Source organism: Salminus brasiliensis, chromosome 22 (assembly GCF_030463535.1).
Source record: "Salminus brasiliensis chromosome 22, fSalBra1.hap2, whole genome shotgun sequence".
Lineage (NCBI taxonomy): Eukaryota > Metazoa > Chordata > Actinopteri > Characiformes > Bryconidae > Salminus > Salminus brasiliensis.
The window spans coordinates 31,837,848-31,851,549 of NC_132899.1; the positions used below are offsets into that span (position 1 = coordinate 31,837,848).

The window sequence follows — 13,702 nt, forward strand, 5'->3', positions numbered from 1 at the left end:
ACAATTTAGAAAATGCTCACACGAAAAATTGTGGCAGAAGTGGGATTTGAACCCACGCCTCCATTTGGAGACCAGAAACCTCCAGCTTGTGAGAAAATTCATCAATCTTGAGTCTGGCGCCTTAGACCGCTCGGCCATTCTGACGTAAAGAATGACTCCTTCTTTCAGTCTTTGATACATGGATAACTGTTATTAAACCATGAATGGAAAAACTGATCCTTCTAAGGATGTTTTCAAGCTTGCTCAACATACAATTTAGAAAATGCTCATGTTAAAAAGTTTGTCAGAAGTGGGATTTGAACCCACGCCTCCATTTGGAGACCAGAAATCTCCAGCTTCTGAGAAGGTACATCAACCTTGAGTCTGGCGCCTTAGACCGCTCGGCCATTCTGACATAAAGACTTGCCTCTTCTTTCAGACTTTGATACAGAGATATTTCTGATAACACATTCACATTGAAAAAACTATTCCTTTTAAAGACGTTTTCAAGACTACTCTAAGTAAATCAGGTAAAAGCCTGATTTGAAAATGCTTGTCAGAAGCGGGATTTGAACCCACGCCTCCATTTGGAGACCAGAAACCTCCAGCTTGTGAGAAGATTCATCAATCTTGAGTCTGGCGCCTTAGACCGCTCAGCCATTCTGACATAAAGACTGACCACTTCTTTCAGACTTTGATACATAGATATTTCTGATGACACATTGAAATTGAAAAAACTATTCCTTTTAAAGACGTTTTCAAGACTACTCGAAGTAAATCAGGTAAAAGCCTGATTTGAAAATGCTTGTCAGAACTGGGATTTGAACCCACGCCTCCATTTGGAGACCAGAAACCTCCAGCTTCTGAAAATGTACATCAACATTGAGTCTGGCGCCTTAGACCGCTCGGCCATTCTGACGTAAAGAATGGCTCCTTCTTTCAGTCTTTGATACATGGATAACTATTATTAAACCATGAATGGAAAAACTGATCCTTCTAAGGATGTTTTCAAGCTTACTCAACATACAATTTAGAAAATGCTCATGTTAAAAAGTTTGTCAGAAGTGGGATTTGAACCCAGGCCTCCATTTGGAGACCAGAAACCTCCAGCTTCTGAAAAGGTACATCAACCTTGAGGCTGGCGCCTTAGACCGCTCGGCCATTCTGACGTAAAGTCTTGCCTCTTCTTTCAGACTTTGATACAGAGATATTTCTGATAACACATTCACATTGAAAAAACTACTCCTTTTAAAGACGTTTTCAAGACTACTCTAAGTAAATCAGGTAAAAGCCTGATTTGAAAATGCTTGTCAGAAGAGGGATTTGAACCCACGCCTCCATTTGGAGACCAGAAACCTCCAGCTTGTGAGAAGATTCATCAATCTTGAGTCTGGCACCTTAGACCTCTCAGCCATTCTGACATAAAGACTGACCACTTCTTTCAGACTTTGATACATAGATAACTGTTATTAAACCTTGAGTGGAACAAACTGATCCTTCAAAGGATGTTTTCAAGCTTATTAAACATACAATTTAGAAAATGCTCATGTGAAAAAGTGTGCCAGAAGTGGGATTTGAACCCACGCCTCCATTTGGAGACCAGAAACCTCCAGCTTGTGAGAAGATTCATCAATCTTGAGTCTGGCGCCTTAGACCGCTCGGCCATTCTGACGTAAAGAATGACACCTTCTTTCAGTCTTTGATACATGGATAACTGTTATTAAACCATGAATGGAAAAACTGATCCTTCTAAGGATGTTTTCAAGCTTACTCAACATACAATTTAGAAAATGCTCATATGAAAAATTGTGTCAGAAGTGGGATTTGAACCCACGCCTCCATTTGGAGACCAGAAACCTCCAGCTTCTAAAAAGGTACATCAACCTTGAGTATGGCGCCTTAGACCGCTCGGCCATTCTGACATAAAGACTTGTCTCTTCTTTCAGACTTTGATACAGAGATATTTCTGATAACACATTCACATTGAAAAAACTATTCCTTTTAAAGACGTTTTCAAGACTACTCGAAGTAAATCAGGTAAAAGCCTGATTTGAAAATGCTTGTCAGAAGTGGGATTTGAACCCACGCCTCCATTCGGGGACCAGAAACCTCCAGCTTCTGAGAAGGTACATTAACCTTGAGTCTGGCGCCTTAGACCGCTCGGCCATTCTGACATAAAAACTGACCACTTCTTTCAGACTTTGATACATAGATAACTGTTATTAAACCTTGAATGGAACAAACTGATCCTTCTAAGGATGTTTTCAAGCTTACTCAACATACAACTTAGAAAATGCTCATGTTAAAAAGTTTGTCAGAAGTGGGATTTGAACCCACGCCTCCATTTGGAGACCAAAAACCTCCAGCTTCTGAGAAGGTACATCAACCTTGAGTCTGGCGGCTTAGACCGCTCGGCCATTTTGACATAAAGAACGGCCCCTTCTTTCAGTCTTTGATACATGGATAACTATTATTAAACCATGAATGGAAAAACTGATCCTTCTAAGGATGTTTTCAAGCTTACTCAACATACAATTTAGAAAATGCTCACACGAAAAATTGTGGCAGAAGTGGGATTTGAACCCACGCCTCCATTTGGAGACCAGAAACCTCCAGCTTGTGAGAAAATTCATCAATCTTGAGTCTGGCGCCTTAGACCGCTCGGCCATTCTGACGTAAAGAATGACTCCTTCTTTCAGTCTTTGATACATGGATAACTGTTATTAAACCATGAATGGAAAAACTGATCCTTCTAAGGATGTTTTCAAGCTTGCTCAACATACAATTTAGAAAATGCTCATGTTAAAAAGTTTGTCAGAAGTGGGATTTGAACCCACGCCTCCATTTGGAGACCAGAAATCTCCAGCTTCTGAGAAGGTACATCAACCTTGAGTCTGGCGCCTTAGACCGCTCGGCCATTCTGACATAAAGACTTGCCTCTTCTTTCAGACTTTGATACAGAGATATTTCTGATAACACATTCACATTGAAAAAACTATTCCTTTTAAAGACGTTTTCAAGACTACTCTAAGTAAATCAGGTAAAAGCCTGATTTGAAAATGCTTGTCAGAAGCGGGATTTGAACCCACGCCTCCATTTGGAGACCAGAAACCTCCAGCTTGTGAGAAGATTCATCAATCTTGAGTCTGGCGCCTTAGACCGCTCAGCCATTCTGACATAAAGACTGACCACTTCTTTCAGACTTTGATACATAGATATTTCTGATGACACATTGAAATTGAAAAAACTATTCCTTTTAAAGACGTTTTCAAGACTACTCGAAGTAAATCAGGTAAAAGCCTGATTTGAAAATGCTTGTCAGAACTGGGATTTGAACCCACGCCTCCATTTGGAGACCAGAAACCTCCAGCTTCTGAAAATGTACATCAACATTGAGTCTGGCGCCTTAGACCGCTCGGCCATTCTGACGTAAAGAATGGCTCCTTCTTTCAGTCTTTGATACATGGATAACTATTATTAAACCATGAATGGAAAAACTGATCCTTCTAAGGATGTTTTCAAGCTTACTCAACATACAATTTAGAAAATGCTCATGTTAAAAAGTTTGTCAGAAGTGGGATTTGAACCCAGGCCTCCATTTGGAGACCAGAAACCTCCAGCTTCTGAAAAGGTACATCAACCTTGAGGCTGGCGCCTTAGACCGCTCGGCCATTCTGACGTAAAGTCTTGCCTCTTCTTTCAGACTTTGATACAGAGATATTTCTGATAACACATTCACATTGAAAAAACTACTCCTTTTAAAGACGTTTTCAAGACTACTCTAAGTAAATCAGGTAAAAGCCTGATTTGAAAATGCTTGTCAGAAGAGGGATTTGAACCCACGCCTCCATTTGGAGACCAGAAACCTCCAGCTTGTGAGAAGATTCATCAATCTTGAGTCTGGCACCTTAGACCTCTCAGCCATTCTGACATAAAGACTGACCACTTCTTTCAGACTTTGATACATAGATAACTGTTATTAAACCTTGAGTGGAACAAACTGATCCTTCTAAGGATGTTTTCAAGCTTATTAAACATACAATTTAGAAAATGCTCATGTGAAAAAGTGTGCCAGAAGTGGGATTTGAACCCACGCCTCCATTTGGAGACCAGAAACCTCCAGCTTGTGAGAAGATTCATCAATCTTGAGTCTGGCGCCTTAGACCGCTCGGCCATTCTGACGTAAAGAATGACACCTTCTTTCAGTCTTTGATACATGGATAACTGTTATTAAACCATGAATGGAAAAACTGATCCTTCTAAGGATGTTTTCAAGCTTACTCAACATACAATTTAGAAAATGCTCATATGAAAAATTGTGTCAGAAGTGGGATTTGAACCCACGCCTCCATTTGGAGACCAGAAACCTCCAGCTTCTAAAAAGGTACATCAACCTTGAGTATGGCGCCTTAGACCGCTCGGCCATTCTGACATAAAGACTTGTCTCTTCTTTCAGACTTTGATACAGAGATATTTCTGATAACACATTCACATTGAAAAAACTATTCCTTTTAAAGACGTTTTCAAGACTACTCGAAGTAAATCAGGTAAAAGCCTGATTTGAAAATGCTTGTCAGAAGTGGGATTTGAACCCACGCCTCCATTCGGGGACCAGAAACCTCCAGCTTCTGAGAAGGTACATTAACCTTGAGTCTGGCGCCTTAGACCGCTCGGCCATTCTGACATAAAAACTGACCACTTCTTTCAGACTTTGATACATAGATAACTGTTATTAAACCTTGAATGGAACAAACTGATCCTTCTAAGGATGTTTTCAAGCTTACTCAACATACAACTTAGAAAATGACATGTTAAAAAGTTTGTCAGAAGTGGGATTTGAACCCACGCCTCCATTTGGAGACCAGAAACCTCCAGCTTGTGAGAAGATTCATCAATCTTGAGTCTGGCGCCTTAGACCGCTCGGCCATTCTGACGTAAAGAATGACCCCTTCTTTCAGTCTTTGATACATGGATAACTATTATTAAACCATGAATGGAAAAACTGATCCTTCTAAGGATGTTTTCAAGCTTACTCAACATACAATTTAGAAAATGCTCATGTTAAAAAGTTTGTCAGAAGTGGGATTTGAACCCACGCCTCCATTTGGAGATCAGAAACCTCCAGCTTCTGAGAAGGTACATCAACCTTGAGTCTGGCGCCTTAGACCGCTCGGCCATTCTGACGTAAAGCCTTGCCTCTTCTTTCAGACTTTGATACAGAGATATTTCTGATAACACATTGAAATTGAAAAAACTATTCCTTTTAAAGACGTTTTCAAGACTACTCTAAGTAAATCAGGTAAAAGCCTGATTTGAAAATGCTTGTCAGAAGTGGGATTTGAACCCACGCCTCCATTTGGAGACCAGAAACCTCCAGCTTGTGAGAAGATTCATCAATCTTGAGTCTGGCGCTTTAGACCGCTCGGCCATTCTGACATAAAAACTGACCACTTCTTTCAGACTTTGATACATAGATAACTGTTATTAAACCTTGAATGGATATAACTGATCCTTCTAAGGATGTTTTCAAGCTTACTCAACATACAATTTAGAAAACGCTCATATGAAAAATTGTGTCAGAAGTGGGATTTGAACCCACGCCTTCATTTGGAGACCAGAAACCTCCAGCTTCTGAGAAGATTCATCAATCTTGAGTCTGGCGCCTTAGACCGCTCGGCCATTCTGACGTAAAGAAAGACCCCTTCTTTCAGTCTTTGATACATGGATAACTATTTTTAAACCATGAATGGAACAAACTGATCCTTCTAAAGATGTTTTCAAGCTTACTCAACATACAATTTAGAAAATGCTCATGTTAAAAAGTTTGTCAGAAGTGGGATTTGAACCCACGCCTCCATTTGGAGACCAGAAACCTCCAGCTTCTGAGAAGGTACATCAACGTTGAGTCTGGCGCCTTAGACCGCTCGGCCATTCTGACGTAAAGTCTTGCCTCTTCTTTCAGACTTTGATACAGAGATATTTCTGATAACACATTGAAATTGAAAAAACTATTCCTTATAAAGACGTTTTCAAGACTACTCGAAGTAAATCAGGTAAAAGCCTGATTTGAAAACGCTTGTCAGAAGTGGGATTTGAACCCACGCCTCCATTTGGAGACCAGAAACCTCCAGCTTGTGAGAAGATTCATCAATCTTGAGTCTGGCGCGTTAGACCGCTCGGCCATTCTGACACAAAGACTGACCACTTCTTTCAGTCTTTGATACATGGATAACTGTTATTAAACCATGAATGGAAAAACTGATCCTTCTAAGGATGTTTTCAAGCTTACTCAACATACAATTTAGAAAATACTCATATGAAAAATTGTGTCAGAAGTGAGATTTGAACCCACGCCTCCATTTGGAGACCAGAAACCTCCAGCTTCTAAAAAGTTATATCAACCTTGAGTCTGGCGCCTTAGACCGCTCGGCCATTCTGACATAAAGACTTGCCTCTTCTTTCAGACTTTGATACAGAGATATTTCTGATAACACATTGAAATTGAAAAAACTATTCCTTTTAAAGACGTTTTCAAGACTACTCGAAGTAAATCAGGTAAAAGCCTGATTTGAAAACGCCTGTAAGAAGTGGGATTTGAACCCACGCCTCCATTTGGAGAGCAGAAACCTCCAGCTTCTGAGAAGATACATCACCCTTGAGTCTGGCACCTTAGACCGCTCGGCCATTCTGACGTAAAGAATGACCCCTTCTTTCAGTCTTTGATACATGGATAACTATTATTAAACCATGAATGGAAAAACTGATCCTTCTAAGGATGTTTTCAAGCTTACTCAACATACAATTTAGAAAATGCTCATGTTAAAAAGTTTGTCAGAAGTGGGATTTGAACCCACGCCTCCATTTGGAGACCAGAAACCTCCAGCTTCTGAGAAGGTACATCAACCTTGAGTCTGGCGCCTTAGACCACTCGGCCATTCTGACATAAAGACTTGCGTCTTCTTTCAGACTTTGATACAGAGATATTTCTGATAACACATTCAGATTGAAAAAACTATTCCTTTTAAAGACGTTTTCAAGACTACTCTAAGTAAATCAGGTAAAAGCCTGATTTGAAAATGCTTGTCAGAAGTGGGATTTGAACCCACGCCTCCATTTGGAGACCAGAAACCTCCAGCTTGTGAGAAGATTCATCAATCTTGAGTCTGGCACCTTAGACCTCTCAGCCATTCTGACATAAAGACTGACCACTTCTTTCAGACTTTGATACATAGATAACTGTTATTAAACCTTGAGTGGAACAAACTGATCCTTCTAAGGATGTTTTCAAGCTTATTAAACATACAATTTAGAAAATGCTCATGTGAAAAAGTGTGCCAGAAGTGGGATTTGAACCCACGCCTCCATTTGGAGACCAGAAACCTCCAGCTTGTGAGAAGATTCATCAATCTTGAGTCTGGCGCCTTAGACCGCTCGGCCATTCTGACGTAAAGAATGACACCTTCTTTCAGTCTTTGATACATGGATAACTATTATTAAACCATGAATGGAAAAACTGATCCTTCTAAGGATGTTTTCAAGCTTACTCAACATACAATTTAGAAAATGCTCATATGAAAAATTGTGTCAGAAGTGGGATTTGAACCCACGCCTCCATTTGGAGACCAGAAACCTCCAGCTTCTAAAAAGGTACATCAACCTTGAGTATGGCGCCTTAGACCGCTCGGCCATTCTGACATAAAGACTTGCCTCTTCTTTCAGACTTTGATACAGAGATATTTCTGATAACACATTCACATTGAAAAAACTATTCCTTTTAAAGACGTTTTCAAGACTACTCTAAGTAAATCAGGTAAAAGCCTGATTTGAAAATGCTTGTCAGAAGTGGGATTTGAACCCACGCCTCCATTCGGGGACCAGAAACCTCCAGCTTCTGAGAAAGTACATTAACCTTGAGTCTGGCGCCTTAGACCGCTCGACCATTCTGACAAAAAAACTGACCACTTCTTTCAGACTTTGATACATAGATAACTGTTATTAAACCTTGAATGGAACAAACTGATCCTTCTAAGGATGTTTTCAAGCTTACTCAACATACAACTTAGAAAATGCTCATGTTAAAAAGTTTGTCAGAAGTGGGATTTGAACCCACGCCTCCATTTGGAGACCAGAAACCTCCAGCTTCTGAGAAGGTACATCAACCTTGAGTCTGGCGCCTTAGACCGCTCGGCCATTCTGACATAAAAACTGACCACTTCTTTCAGACTTTGATACATAGATAACTGTTATTAAACCTTGAATGGAACAAACTGATCCTTCTAAGGATGTTTTCAAGCTTACTCATAATACAATTTAGAAAATGCTCATATGAAAAATTGTGTCAGAAGTGGGATTTGAACCCACGCCTCCATTTGGAGACCAGAAACCTCCAGCTTGTGAGAAGATTCATCAATCTTGAGTCTGGCGCCTTAGACCGCTCGGCCATTCTGACGTAAAGAATGACCCCTTCTTTCAGTCTTTGATACATGGATAACTATTATTAAACCATGAATGGAAAAACTGATCCTTCTAAGGATGTTTTCAAGCTTACTCAACATACAATTTAGAAAATCCTCATGTTAAAAAGTTTGTCAGAAGTGGGATTTGAACCCACGCCTCCATTTGGAGACCAGAAACCTCCAGCTTCTGAGAAGGTACATCAACCTTGAGTCTGGCGCCTTAGACCGCTCGGCCATTCTGACGTAAAGCCTTGCCTCTTCTTTCAGACTTTGATACAGAGATATTTCTGATAACACATTGAAATTGAAAAAACTATTCCTTTTAAAGACGTTTTCAAGACTACTCGAAGTAAATCAGGTAAAAGCCTGATTTGAAAATGCTTGTCAGAAGTGGGATCTGAACCCACGCCTCCATTTGGAAACCAGAAACCTCCAGCTTGTGAGAAGATTCATCAATCTTGAGTCTGGCGCTTTAGACCGCTCGGCCATTCTGACATAAAAACTGACCACTTCTTTCAGACTTTGATACATAGATAACTGTTATTAAACCTTGAATGGAACAAACTGATCCTTCTAAGGATGTTTTCAAGCTTACTCAACATACAATTTAGAAAATGCTCATATGAAAAATTGTGTCAGAATTGTGATTTGAACCCACGCCTCCATTTGGAGACCAGACACCTCCAGCTTGTGAGAAGAGTCATCAATCTTGAGTCTGGCGCCTTAGACCGCTCGGCCATTCTGACATAAGGACCTGTCTCTTCTTTCAGACTTTGATACAGAGATATTTCTGATAACACATTGAAATTGAAAAAACTATTTCTTTTAAAGACGTTTTCAAGACTACTCGAAGTAAATCAGGAAAAAGCCTGATTTGAAAACGCTTGTAAGAAGTGGGATTTGAACCCACGCCTCCATTTGGAGAGCAGAAACCTCCAGCTTCTGAGAAGGTACATCAACCTTGAGTCTGGCGGCTTAGACCGCTCGGCCATTCTGACATAAAGAACGGCCCCTTCTTTCAGTCTTTGATACATGGATAACTATTATTAAACCATGAATGGAAAAACTGATCCTTCTAAGGATGTTTTCAAGCTTACTCAACATACAATTTAGAAAATGCTCATGTTAAAAAGTTTGTCAGAAGTGGGATTTGAACCCACGCCTCCATTTGGAGACCAGAAACCTCCAGCTTCTGAGAAGGTACATCAACCTTGAGTCTGGCGCCTTAGACCACTCGGCCATTCTGACATAAAAACTTACCACTTCTTTCAGACTTTGATACATAGATAACTGTTATTAAACCTTGAATGGAACAAACTGATCCTTCTAAGGATGTTTTCAAGCTTACTCAACATACAATTTAGAAAACGCTCATATAAAAAATTGTGTCAGAAGTGGGATTTGAACCCACGCCTCCATTTGGAGACCAGAAACCTCCAGTTTCTGAGAAGATTCATCAATCTTGAGTCTGGCGCCTTAGACCGCTCGGCCATTCCGACATAAAAACTAACCACTTCTTTCAGACTTTGATACATAGATAACTGTTATTAAACCTTGAATGGAACAAACTGATCCTTCTAAGGATGTTTTCAAGCTTACTCAACATACAATTTAGAAAATACTCATATGAAAAATTGTGTCAGAATTGGGATTTGAACCCACGCCTCCATTTGGAGACCAGACACCTCCAGCTTGTGAGAAGATTCATCAATCTTGAGTCTGGCGCCTTAGACCGCTCGGCCATTCTGACATAAAGACTTGCCTCTTCTTTCAGACTTTGATACAGAGATATTTCTGATAACACATTGAAATTGAAAAAACTATTCCTTTTAAAGACGTTTTCAAGACTACTCGAAGTAAATCAGGTAAAAGCCTGATTTGAAAACTCCTGTAAGAAATGGGATTTGAACCCACTCCTCCATTTGGAGACCAGAAACCTCCAGCTTCTGAGAAGGTACATCAACCTTGAGTCTGGCGCCTTAGACCGCTCGGCCATTCTGACGTAAAGAATGACCCCTTCTTTCAGTCTTTGATACATGGATAACTATTTTGAAACCATGAATAGAAAAACTGATCCTTCTAAGGATGTTTTCAAGCTTACTCAACATACAATTTAGAAAATGCTCATGTTAAAAAGTTTGTCAGAAGTGGGATTTGAACCCACGCCTCCATTTGGAGACCAGAAACCTCCAGCTTCTGAGAAGGTATATCAACCTTGAGTCTGGCGCCTTAGACCACTCGGCCATTCTGACGTAAAGTCTTGCTTCTTCTTTCAGACTTTGATACAGAGATATTTCTGATAACACATTGAAATTGAAAAAACTATTCCTTATAAAGACGTTTTCAAGACTACTCTAAGTAAATCAGGTAAAAGCCTGATTTGAAAATGCTTGTCAGAAGTGGGATTTGAACCCACGCCTCCATTTGGAGACCAGAAACCTCCAGCTTGTGAGAAGATTCATCAATCTTGAGTCTGGCGCCTTAGACCGCTCGGCCATTCTGACATAAAAACTGACCACTTCTTTCAGACTTTGATACATAGATAACTGTTATTAAACCTTGAATGGATATAACTGATCCTTCTAAGGATGTTTTCAAGCTTACTCAACATACAATTTAGAAAACGCTCATATGAAAAATTGTGTCAGAAGTGGGATTTGAACCCACGCCTCCATTTGGAGACCAGAAACCTCCAGCTTCTGAGAAGATTCATCAATCTTGAGTCTGGCGCCTTAGACCGCTTGGCCATTCTGACATAAAGACTTGCCTCTTCTTTCAGACTTTGATACAGAGATATTTCTGATAACACATTGAAATTGAAAAAATTATTCCTTTTAAAGACGTTTTCAAGACTACTCGAAGTAAATCAGGTAAAAGCCTGATTTGAAAACTCCTGTAAGAAGTGGGATTTGAACCCACGCCTCCATTTGGAGAGCAGAAACCTCCAGCTTCTGAGAAGGCACATCAACCTTGAGTTTGGCGGCTTAGACCGCTCGGCCATTCTGACATACAGAATGACCCCTTCTTTCAGTCTTTGATACATGGATAACTATTATTAAACCATGAATGGAAAAACTGATCCTTCTAAGGATGTTTTCAAGCTTACTCAACATACAATTTAGAAAATGCTCATGTTAAAAAGTTTGTCAGAAGTGGGATTTGAACCCACGCCTCCATTTGGAGACCAGAAACCTCCAGCTTCTGAGAAGGTACATCAACCTTGAGTCTGGCGCCTTAGACCACTCGGCCATTCTGACGTAAAGGCTTGCCTCTTCTTTCAGACTTTGATACAGAGATATTTCTGATAACACATTGAAATTGAAAAAACTATTCCTTATAAAGACGTTTTCAAGACTACTCTAAGTAGATCAGGTAATAGCCTGATTTGAAAATGCTTGTCAGAAGTGGGATTTGAACCCACGCCTCCATTTGGAGACCAGAAACCTCCAGCTTGTGAGAAGATTCATCAATCTTGAGTCTGGCGCCTTAGACCGCTCGGCCATTCTGACATAAAAACTGACCACTTCTTTCAGACTTTGATACATAGATAACTGTTATTAAACCTTGAATGGATATAACTGATCCTTCTAAGGATGTTTTCAAGCTTACTCAACATACAATTTAGAAAACGCTCATGTGAAAAATTGTGTCAGAAGTGGGATTTGAACCCACGCCTCCATTTGGAGACCAGAAACCTCCAGCTTCTGAGAAGATTCATCAATCTTGAGTCTGGCGCCTTAGACCGCTCGGCCATTCTGACGTAAAAAAAGACCCCTTCTTTCAGTCTTTGATACATGGATAACTGTTATTAAACCTTGAATGGAACAAACTGATCCTTCTAAGGATGTTTTCAAGCTTACTCATCATACAATTTAGAAAATGCTCATATGAAAAATTGTGTCAGAAGTGGGATTTGAACCCACGCCTCCATTTGGAGACCAGAAACCTCCAGCTTGTGAGAAGATTCATCAATCTTGAGTCTGGCGCCTTAGACCGCTCGGCCATTCTGACGTAAAGAATGACCCCTTCTTTCAGTCTTTGATACATGGATAACTATTATTAAACCATGAATGGAAAAACTGATCCTTCTAAGGATGTTTTCAAGCTTACTCAACATACAATTTAGAAAATGCTCATGTTAAAAAGTTTGTCAGAAGTGGGATTTGAACCCACGCCTCCATTTGGACACCAGAAACCTCCAGCTTCTGAGAAGGTACATCAACCTTGAGTCTGGCGCCTTAGACCGCTCGGCCATTCTGACGTAAAGCCTTGCCTCTTCTTTCAGACTTTGATACAGAGATATTTCTGATAACACATTGAAATTGAAAAAACTATTCCTTTTAAAGACGTTTTCAAGACTACTCGAAGTAAATCAGGTAAAAGCCTGATTTGAAAATGCTTGTCCGAAGTGGGATCTGAACCCACGCCTCCGTTTGGAAACCAGAAACCTCCAGCTTGTGAGAAGATTCATCAATCTTGAGTCTGGCGCTTTAGACCGCTCGGCCATTCTGACATAAAAACTGACCACTTCTTTCAGACTTTGATACATAGATAACTGTTATTAAACCTTGAATGGATATAACTGATCCTTCTAAGGATGTTTTCAAGCTTACTCAACATACAATTTAGAAAACGCTCATATGAAAAATTGTGTCAGAAGTGGGATTTGAACCCACGCCTTCATTTGGAGACCAGAAACCTCCAGTTTCTGAGAAGATTCATCAATCTTGAGTCTGGCGCCTTAGACCGCTCGGCCATTCTGACGTAAAGAAAGACCCCTTCTTTCAGTCTTTGATACATGGATAACTATTTTTAAACCATGAATGGAACAAACTGATCCTTCTAAGGATGTTTTCAAGCTTACTCAACATACAATTTAGAAAATGCTCATGTTAAAAAGTTTGTCAGAAGTGGGATTTGAACCCACGCCTCCATTTGGAGACCAGAAACCTCCAGCTTCTGAGAAGGTACATCAACCTTGAGTCTGGCGCCTTAGACCGCTCGGCCATTCTGACGTAAAGTCTTGCCTCTTCTTTCAGACTTTGATACAGAGATATTTCTGATAACACATTGAAATTGAAAAAACTATTCCTTATAAAGACGTTTTCAAGACTACTCGAAGTAAATCAGGTAAAAGCCTGATTTGAAAACGCTTGTCAGAAGTGGGATTTGAACCCACGCCTCCATTTGGAGACCAGAAACCTCCAGCTTGTGAGAAGATTCATCAATCTTGAGTCTGGCGCGTTAGACCGCTCGGCCATTCTGAC

The 13,702-nt window shown here is 40.2% G+C and overlaps 47 non-coding genes across 47 annotated transcripts; all 47 read right to left on the minus strand.

The window, feature by feature from the left end:
- Positions 1-31: 31 nt before the first annotated feature.
- Positions 32-144, minus strand: trnal-caa (transfer RNA leucine (anticodon CAA)). The gene is made up of 2 exons: positions 107-144; positions 32-77 (listed from the first exon to the last, which is right to left on the minus strand). It is a non-coding gene; the product is annotated as a tRNA-Leu (tRNA).
- A 137-nt stretch (positions 145-281) lies between these two features.
- Positions 282-394, minus strand: trnal-caa (transfer RNA leucine (anticodon CAA)). The gene is made up of 2 exons: positions 357-394; positions 282-327 (listed from the first exon to the last, which is right to left on the minus strand). It is a non-coding gene; the product is annotated as a tRNA-Leu (tRNA).
- Positions 395-533: 139 nt separating this feature from the next.
- trnal-caa (transfer RNA leucine (anticodon CAA)) lies at positions 534-646 on the minus strand. Its single transcript has 2 exons — positions 609-646; positions 534-579 (listed from the first exon to the last, which is right to left on the minus strand). It is a non-coding gene; the product is annotated as a tRNA-Leu (tRNA).
- Positions 647-785: 139 nt separating this feature from the next.
- Positions 786-898, minus strand: trnal-caa (transfer RNA leucine (anticodon CAA)). Its single transcript has 2 exons — positions 861-898; positions 786-831 (listed from the first exon to the last, which is right to left on the minus strand). It is a non-coding gene; the product is annotated as a tRNA-Leu (tRNA).
- Positions 899-1,035: 137 nt separating this feature from the next.
- On the minus strand, positions 1,036-1,148 carry trnal-caa (transfer RNA leucine (anticodon CAA)). The gene is made up of 2 exons: positions 1,111-1,148; positions 1,036-1,081 (listed from the first exon to the last, which is right to left on the minus strand). It is a non-coding gene; the product is annotated as a tRNA-Leu (tRNA).
- Positions 1,149-1,287: 139 nt separating this feature from the next.
- On the minus strand, positions 1,288-1,400 carry trnal-caa (transfer RNA leucine (anticodon CAA)). Its single transcript has 2 exons — positions 1,363-1,400; positions 1,288-1,333 (listed from the first exon to the last, which is right to left on the minus strand). It is a non-coding gene; the product is annotated as a tRNA-Leu (tRNA).
- A 138-nt stretch (positions 1,401-1,538) lies between these two features.
- On the minus strand, positions 1,539-1,651 carry trnal-caa (transfer RNA leucine (anticodon CAA)). Its single transcript has 2 exons — positions 1,614-1,651; positions 1,539-1,584 (listed from the first exon to the last, which is right to left on the minus strand). It is a non-coding gene; the product is annotated as a tRNA-Leu (tRNA).
- Positions 1,652-1,788: 137 nt separating this feature from the next.
- On the minus strand, positions 1,789-1,901 carry trnal-caa (transfer RNA leucine (anticodon CAA)). The gene is made up of 2 exons: positions 1,864-1,901; positions 1,789-1,834 (listed from the first exon to the last, which is right to left on the minus strand). It is a non-coding gene; the product is annotated as a tRNA-Leu (tRNA).
- A 139-nt stretch (positions 1,902-2,040) lies between these two features.
- On the minus strand, positions 2,041-2,153 carry trnal-caa (transfer RNA leucine (anticodon CAA)). The gene is made up of 2 exons: positions 2,116-2,153; positions 2,041-2,086 (listed from the first exon to the last, which is right to left on the minus strand). It is a non-coding gene; the product is annotated as a tRNA-Leu (tRNA).
- A 388-nt stretch (positions 2,154-2,541) lies between these two features.
- On the minus strand, positions 2,542-2,654 carry trnal-caa (transfer RNA leucine (anticodon CAA)). Its single transcript has 2 exons — positions 2,617-2,654; positions 2,542-2,587 (listed from the first exon to the last, which is right to left on the minus strand). It is a non-coding gene; the product is annotated as a tRNA-Leu (tRNA).
- A 137-nt stretch (positions 2,655-2,791) lies between these two features.
- On the minus strand, positions 2,792-2,904 carry trnal-caa (transfer RNA leucine (anticodon CAA)). The gene is made up of 2 exons: positions 2,867-2,904; positions 2,792-2,837 (listed from the first exon to the last, which is right to left on the minus strand). It is a non-coding gene; the product is annotated as a tRNA-Leu (tRNA).
- A 139-nt stretch (positions 2,905-3,043) lies between these two features.
- On the minus strand, positions 3,044-3,156 carry trnal-caa (transfer RNA leucine (anticodon CAA)). The gene is made up of 2 exons: positions 3,119-3,156; positions 3,044-3,089 (listed from the first exon to the last, which is right to left on the minus strand). It is a non-coding gene; the product is annotated as a tRNA-Leu (tRNA).
- A 139-nt stretch (positions 3,157-3,295) lies between these two features.
- On the minus strand, positions 3,296-3,408 carry trnal-caa (transfer RNA leucine (anticodon CAA)). The gene is made up of 2 exons: positions 3,371-3,408; positions 3,296-3,341 (listed from the first exon to the last, which is right to left on the minus strand). It is a non-coding gene; the product is annotated as a tRNA-Leu (tRNA).
- A 137-nt stretch (positions 3,409-3,545) lies between these two features.
- Positions 3,546-3,658, minus strand: trnal-caa (transfer RNA leucine (anticodon CAA)). Its single transcript has 2 exons — positions 3,621-3,658; positions 3,546-3,591 (listed from the first exon to the last, which is right to left on the minus strand). It is a non-coding gene; the product is annotated as a tRNA-Leu (tRNA).
- A 139-nt stretch (positions 3,659-3,797) lies between these two features.
- Positions 3,798-3,910, minus strand: trnal-caa (transfer RNA leucine (anticodon CAA)). The gene is made up of 2 exons: positions 3,873-3,910; positions 3,798-3,843 (listed from the first exon to the last, which is right to left on the minus strand). It is a non-coding gene; the product is annotated as a tRNA-Leu (tRNA).
- Positions 3,911-4,048: 138 nt separating this feature from the next.
- trnal-caa (transfer RNA leucine (anticodon CAA)) lies at positions 4,049-4,161 on the minus strand. The gene is made up of 2 exons: positions 4,124-4,161; positions 4,049-4,094 (listed from the first exon to the last, which is right to left on the minus strand). It is a non-coding gene; the product is annotated as a tRNA-Leu (tRNA).
- A 137-nt stretch (positions 4,162-4,298) lies between these two features.
- On the minus strand, positions 4,299-4,411 carry trnal-caa (transfer RNA leucine (anticodon CAA)). Its single transcript has 2 exons — positions 4,374-4,411; positions 4,299-4,344 (listed from the first exon to the last, which is right to left on the minus strand). It is a non-coding gene; the product is annotated as a tRNA-Leu (tRNA).
- Positions 4,412-4,550: 139 nt separating this feature from the next.
- trnal-caa (transfer RNA leucine (anticodon CAA)) lies at positions 4,551-4,663 on the minus strand. The gene is made up of 2 exons: positions 4,626-4,663; positions 4,551-4,596 (listed from the first exon to the last, which is right to left on the minus strand). It is a non-coding gene; the product is annotated as a tRNA-Leu (tRNA).
- A 137-nt stretch (positions 4,664-4,800) lies between these two features.
- Positions 4,801-4,913, minus strand: trnal-caa (transfer RNA leucine (anticodon CAA)). The gene is made up of 2 exons: positions 4,876-4,913; positions 4,801-4,846 (listed from the first exon to the last, which is right to left on the minus strand). It is a non-coding gene; the product is annotated as a tRNA-Leu (tRNA).
- A 137-nt stretch (positions 4,914-5,050) lies between these two features.
- trnal-caa (transfer RNA leucine (anticodon CAA)) lies at positions 5,051-5,163 on the minus strand. Its single transcript has 2 exons — positions 5,126-5,163; positions 5,051-5,096 (listed from the first exon to the last, which is right to left on the minus strand). It is a non-coding gene; the product is annotated as a tRNA-Leu (tRNA).
- A 139-nt stretch (positions 5,164-5,302) lies between these two features.
- trnal-caa (transfer RNA leucine (anticodon CAA)) lies at positions 5,303-5,415 on the minus strand. The gene is made up of 2 exons: positions 5,378-5,415; positions 5,303-5,348 (listed from the first exon to the last, which is right to left on the minus strand). It is a non-coding gene; the product is annotated as a tRNA-Leu (tRNA).
- Positions 5,416-5,553: 138 nt separating this feature from the next.
- Positions 5,554-5,666, minus strand: trnal-caa (transfer RNA leucine (anticodon CAA)). Its single transcript has 2 exons — positions 5,629-5,666; positions 5,554-5,599 (listed from the first exon to the last, which is right to left on the minus strand). It is a non-coding gene; the product is annotated as a tRNA-Leu (tRNA).
- A 138-nt stretch (positions 5,667-5,804) lies between these two features.
- On the minus strand, positions 5,805-5,917 carry trnal-caa (transfer RNA leucine (anticodon CAA)). The gene is made up of 2 exons: positions 5,880-5,917; positions 5,805-5,850 (listed from the first exon to the last, which is right to left on the minus strand). It is a non-coding gene; the product is annotated as a tRNA-Leu (tRNA).
- A 139-nt stretch (positions 5,918-6,056) lies between these two features.
- trnal-caa (transfer RNA leucine (anticodon CAA)) lies at positions 6,057-6,169 on the minus strand. Its single transcript has 2 exons — positions 6,132-6,169; positions 6,057-6,102 (listed from the first exon to the last, which is right to left on the minus strand). It is a non-coding gene; the product is annotated as a tRNA-Leu (tRNA).
- A 137-nt stretch (positions 6,170-6,306) lies between these two features.
- trnal-caa (transfer RNA leucine (anticodon CAA)) lies at positions 6,307-6,419 on the minus strand. Its single transcript has 2 exons — positions 6,382-6,419; positions 6,307-6,352 (listed from the first exon to the last, which is right to left on the minus strand). It is a non-coding gene; the product is annotated as a tRNA-Leu (tRNA).
- A 389-nt stretch (positions 6,420-6,808) lies between these two features.
- Positions 6,809-6,921, minus strand: trnal-caa (transfer RNA leucine (anticodon CAA)). The gene is made up of 2 exons: positions 6,884-6,921; positions 6,809-6,854 (listed from the first exon to the last, which is right to left on the minus strand). It is a non-coding gene; the product is annotated as a tRNA-Leu (tRNA).
- A 139-nt stretch (positions 6,922-7,060) lies between these two features.
- On the minus strand, positions 7,061-7,173 carry trnal-caa (transfer RNA leucine (anticodon CAA)). The gene is made up of 2 exons: positions 7,136-7,173; positions 7,061-7,106 (listed from the first exon to the last, which is right to left on the minus strand). It is a non-coding gene; the product is annotated as a tRNA-Leu (tRNA).
- Positions 7,174-7,311: 138 nt separating this feature from the next.
- trnal-caa (transfer RNA leucine (anticodon CAA)) lies at positions 7,312-7,424 on the minus strand. Its single transcript has 2 exons — positions 7,387-7,424; positions 7,312-7,357 (listed from the first exon to the last, which is right to left on the minus strand). It is a non-coding gene; the product is annotated as a tRNA-Leu (tRNA).
- Positions 7,425-7,561: 137 nt separating this feature from the next.
- Positions 7,562-7,674, minus strand: trnal-caa (transfer RNA leucine (anticodon CAA)). Its single transcript has 2 exons — positions 7,637-7,674; positions 7,562-7,607 (listed from the first exon to the last, which is right to left on the minus strand). It is a non-coding gene; the product is annotated as a tRNA-Leu (tRNA).
- A 139-nt stretch (positions 7,675-7,813) lies between these two features.
- Positions 7,814-7,926, minus strand: trnal-caa (transfer RNA leucine (anticodon CAA)). The gene is made up of 2 exons: positions 7,889-7,926; positions 7,814-7,859 (listed from the first exon to the last, which is right to left on the minus strand). It is a non-coding gene; the product is annotated as a tRNA-Leu (tRNA).
- Positions 7,927-8,064: 138 nt separating this feature from the next.
- trnal-caa (transfer RNA leucine (anticodon CAA)) lies at positions 8,065-8,177 on the minus strand. Its single transcript has 2 exons — positions 8,140-8,177; positions 8,065-8,110 (listed from the first exon to the last, which is right to left on the minus strand). It is a non-coding gene; the product is annotated as a tRNA-Leu (tRNA).
- A 138-nt stretch (positions 8,178-8,315) lies between these two features.
- trnal-caa (transfer RNA leucine (anticodon CAA)) lies at positions 8,316-8,428 on the minus strand. Its single transcript has 2 exons — positions 8,391-8,428; positions 8,316-8,361 (listed from the first exon to the last, which is right to left on the minus strand). It is a non-coding gene; the product is annotated as a tRNA-Leu (tRNA).
- A 137-nt stretch (positions 8,429-8,565) lies between these two features.
- On the minus strand, positions 8,566-8,678 carry trnal-caa (transfer RNA leucine (anticodon CAA)). Its single transcript has 2 exons — positions 8,641-8,678; positions 8,566-8,611 (listed from the first exon to the last, which is right to left on the minus strand). It is a non-coding gene; the product is annotated as a tRNA-Leu (tRNA).
- An 892-nt stretch (positions 8,679-9,570) lies between these two features.
- On the minus strand, positions 9,571-9,683 carry trnal-caa (transfer RNA leucine (anticodon CAA)). Its single transcript has 2 exons — positions 9,646-9,683; positions 9,571-9,616 (listed from the first exon to the last, which is right to left on the minus strand). It is a non-coding gene; the product is annotated as a tRNA-Leu (tRNA).
- Positions 9,684-9,821: 138 nt separating this feature from the next.
- trnal-caa (transfer RNA leucine (anticodon CAA)) lies at positions 9,822-9,934 on the minus strand. Its single transcript has 2 exons — positions 9,897-9,934; positions 9,822-9,867 (listed from the first exon to the last, which is right to left on the minus strand). It is a non-coding gene; the product is annotated as a tRNA-Leu (tRNA).
- Positions 9,935-10,072: 138 nt separating this feature from the next.
- Positions 10,073-10,185, minus strand: trnal-caa (transfer RNA leucine (anticodon CAA)). Its single transcript has 2 exons — positions 10,148-10,185; positions 10,073-10,118 (listed from the first exon to the last, which is right to left on the minus strand). It is a non-coding gene; the product is annotated as a tRNA-Leu (tRNA).
- A 389-nt stretch (positions 10,186-10,574) lies between these two features.
- Positions 10,575-10,687, minus strand: trnal-caa (transfer RNA leucine (anticodon CAA)). Its single transcript has 2 exons — positions 10,650-10,687; positions 10,575-10,620 (listed from the first exon to the last, which is right to left on the minus strand). It is a non-coding gene; the product is annotated as a tRNA-Leu (tRNA).
- A 139-nt stretch (positions 10,688-10,826) lies between these two features.
- trnal-caa (transfer RNA leucine (anticodon CAA)) lies at positions 10,827-10,939 on the minus strand. Its single transcript has 2 exons — positions 10,902-10,939; positions 10,827-10,872 (listed from the first exon to the last, which is right to left on the minus strand). It is a non-coding gene; the product is annotated as a tRNA-Leu (tRNA).
- Positions 10,940-11,077: 138 nt separating this feature from the next.
- Positions 11,078-11,190, minus strand: trnal-caa (transfer RNA leucine (anticodon CAA)). Its single transcript has 2 exons — positions 11,153-11,190; positions 11,078-11,123 (listed from the first exon to the last, which is right to left on the minus strand). It is a non-coding gene; the product is annotated as a tRNA-Leu (tRNA).
- A 389-nt stretch (positions 11,191-11,579) lies between these two features.
- On the minus strand, positions 11,580-11,692 carry trnal-caa (transfer RNA leucine (anticodon CAA)). Its single transcript has 2 exons — positions 11,655-11,692; positions 11,580-11,625 (listed from the first exon to the last, which is right to left on the minus strand). It is a non-coding gene; the product is annotated as a tRNA-Leu (tRNA).
- A 139-nt stretch (positions 11,693-11,831) lies between these two features.
- On the minus strand, positions 11,832-11,944 carry trnal-caa (transfer RNA leucine (anticodon CAA)). The gene is made up of 2 exons: positions 11,907-11,944; positions 11,832-11,877 (listed from the first exon to the last, which is right to left on the minus strand). It is a non-coding gene; the product is annotated as a tRNA-Leu (tRNA).
- Positions 11,945-12,082: 138 nt separating this feature from the next.
- Positions 12,083-12,195, minus strand: trnal-caa (transfer RNA leucine (anticodon CAA)). Its single transcript has 2 exons — positions 12,158-12,195; positions 12,083-12,128 (listed from the first exon to the last, which is right to left on the minus strand). It is a non-coding gene; the product is annotated as a tRNA-Leu (tRNA).
- A 138-nt stretch (positions 12,196-12,333) lies between these two features.
- trnal-caa (transfer RNA leucine (anticodon CAA)) lies at positions 12,334-12,446 on the minus strand. Its single transcript has 2 exons — positions 12,409-12,446; positions 12,334-12,379 (listed from the first exon to the last, which is right to left on the minus strand). It is a non-coding gene; the product is annotated as a tRNA-Leu (tRNA).
- Positions 12,447-12,583: 137 nt separating this feature from the next.
- Positions 12,584-12,696, minus strand: trnal-caa (transfer RNA leucine (anticodon CAA)). Its single transcript has 2 exons — positions 12,659-12,696; positions 12,584-12,629 (listed from the first exon to the last, which is right to left on the minus strand). It is a non-coding gene; the product is annotated as a tRNA-Leu (tRNA).
- A 390-nt stretch (positions 12,697-13,086) lies between these two features.
- trnal-caa (transfer RNA leucine (anticodon CAA)) lies at positions 13,087-13,199 on the minus strand. The gene is made up of 2 exons: positions 13,162-13,199; positions 13,087-13,132 (listed from the first exon to the last, which is right to left on the minus strand). It is a non-coding gene; the product is annotated as a tRNA-Leu (tRNA).
- Positions 13,200-13,337: 138 nt separating this feature from the next.
- trnal-caa (transfer RNA leucine (anticodon CAA)) lies at positions 13,338-13,450 on the minus strand. The gene is made up of 2 exons: positions 13,413-13,450; positions 13,338-13,383 (listed from the first exon to the last, which is right to left on the minus strand). It is a non-coding gene; the product is annotated as a tRNA-Leu (tRNA).
- Positions 13,451-13,589: 139 nt separating this feature from the next.
- trnal-caa (transfer RNA leucine (anticodon CAA)) lies at positions 13,590-13,702 on the minus strand. The gene is made up of 2 exons: positions 13,665-13,702; positions 13,590-13,635 (listed from the first exon to the last, which is right to left on the minus strand). It is a non-coding gene; the product is annotated as a tRNA-Leu (tRNA).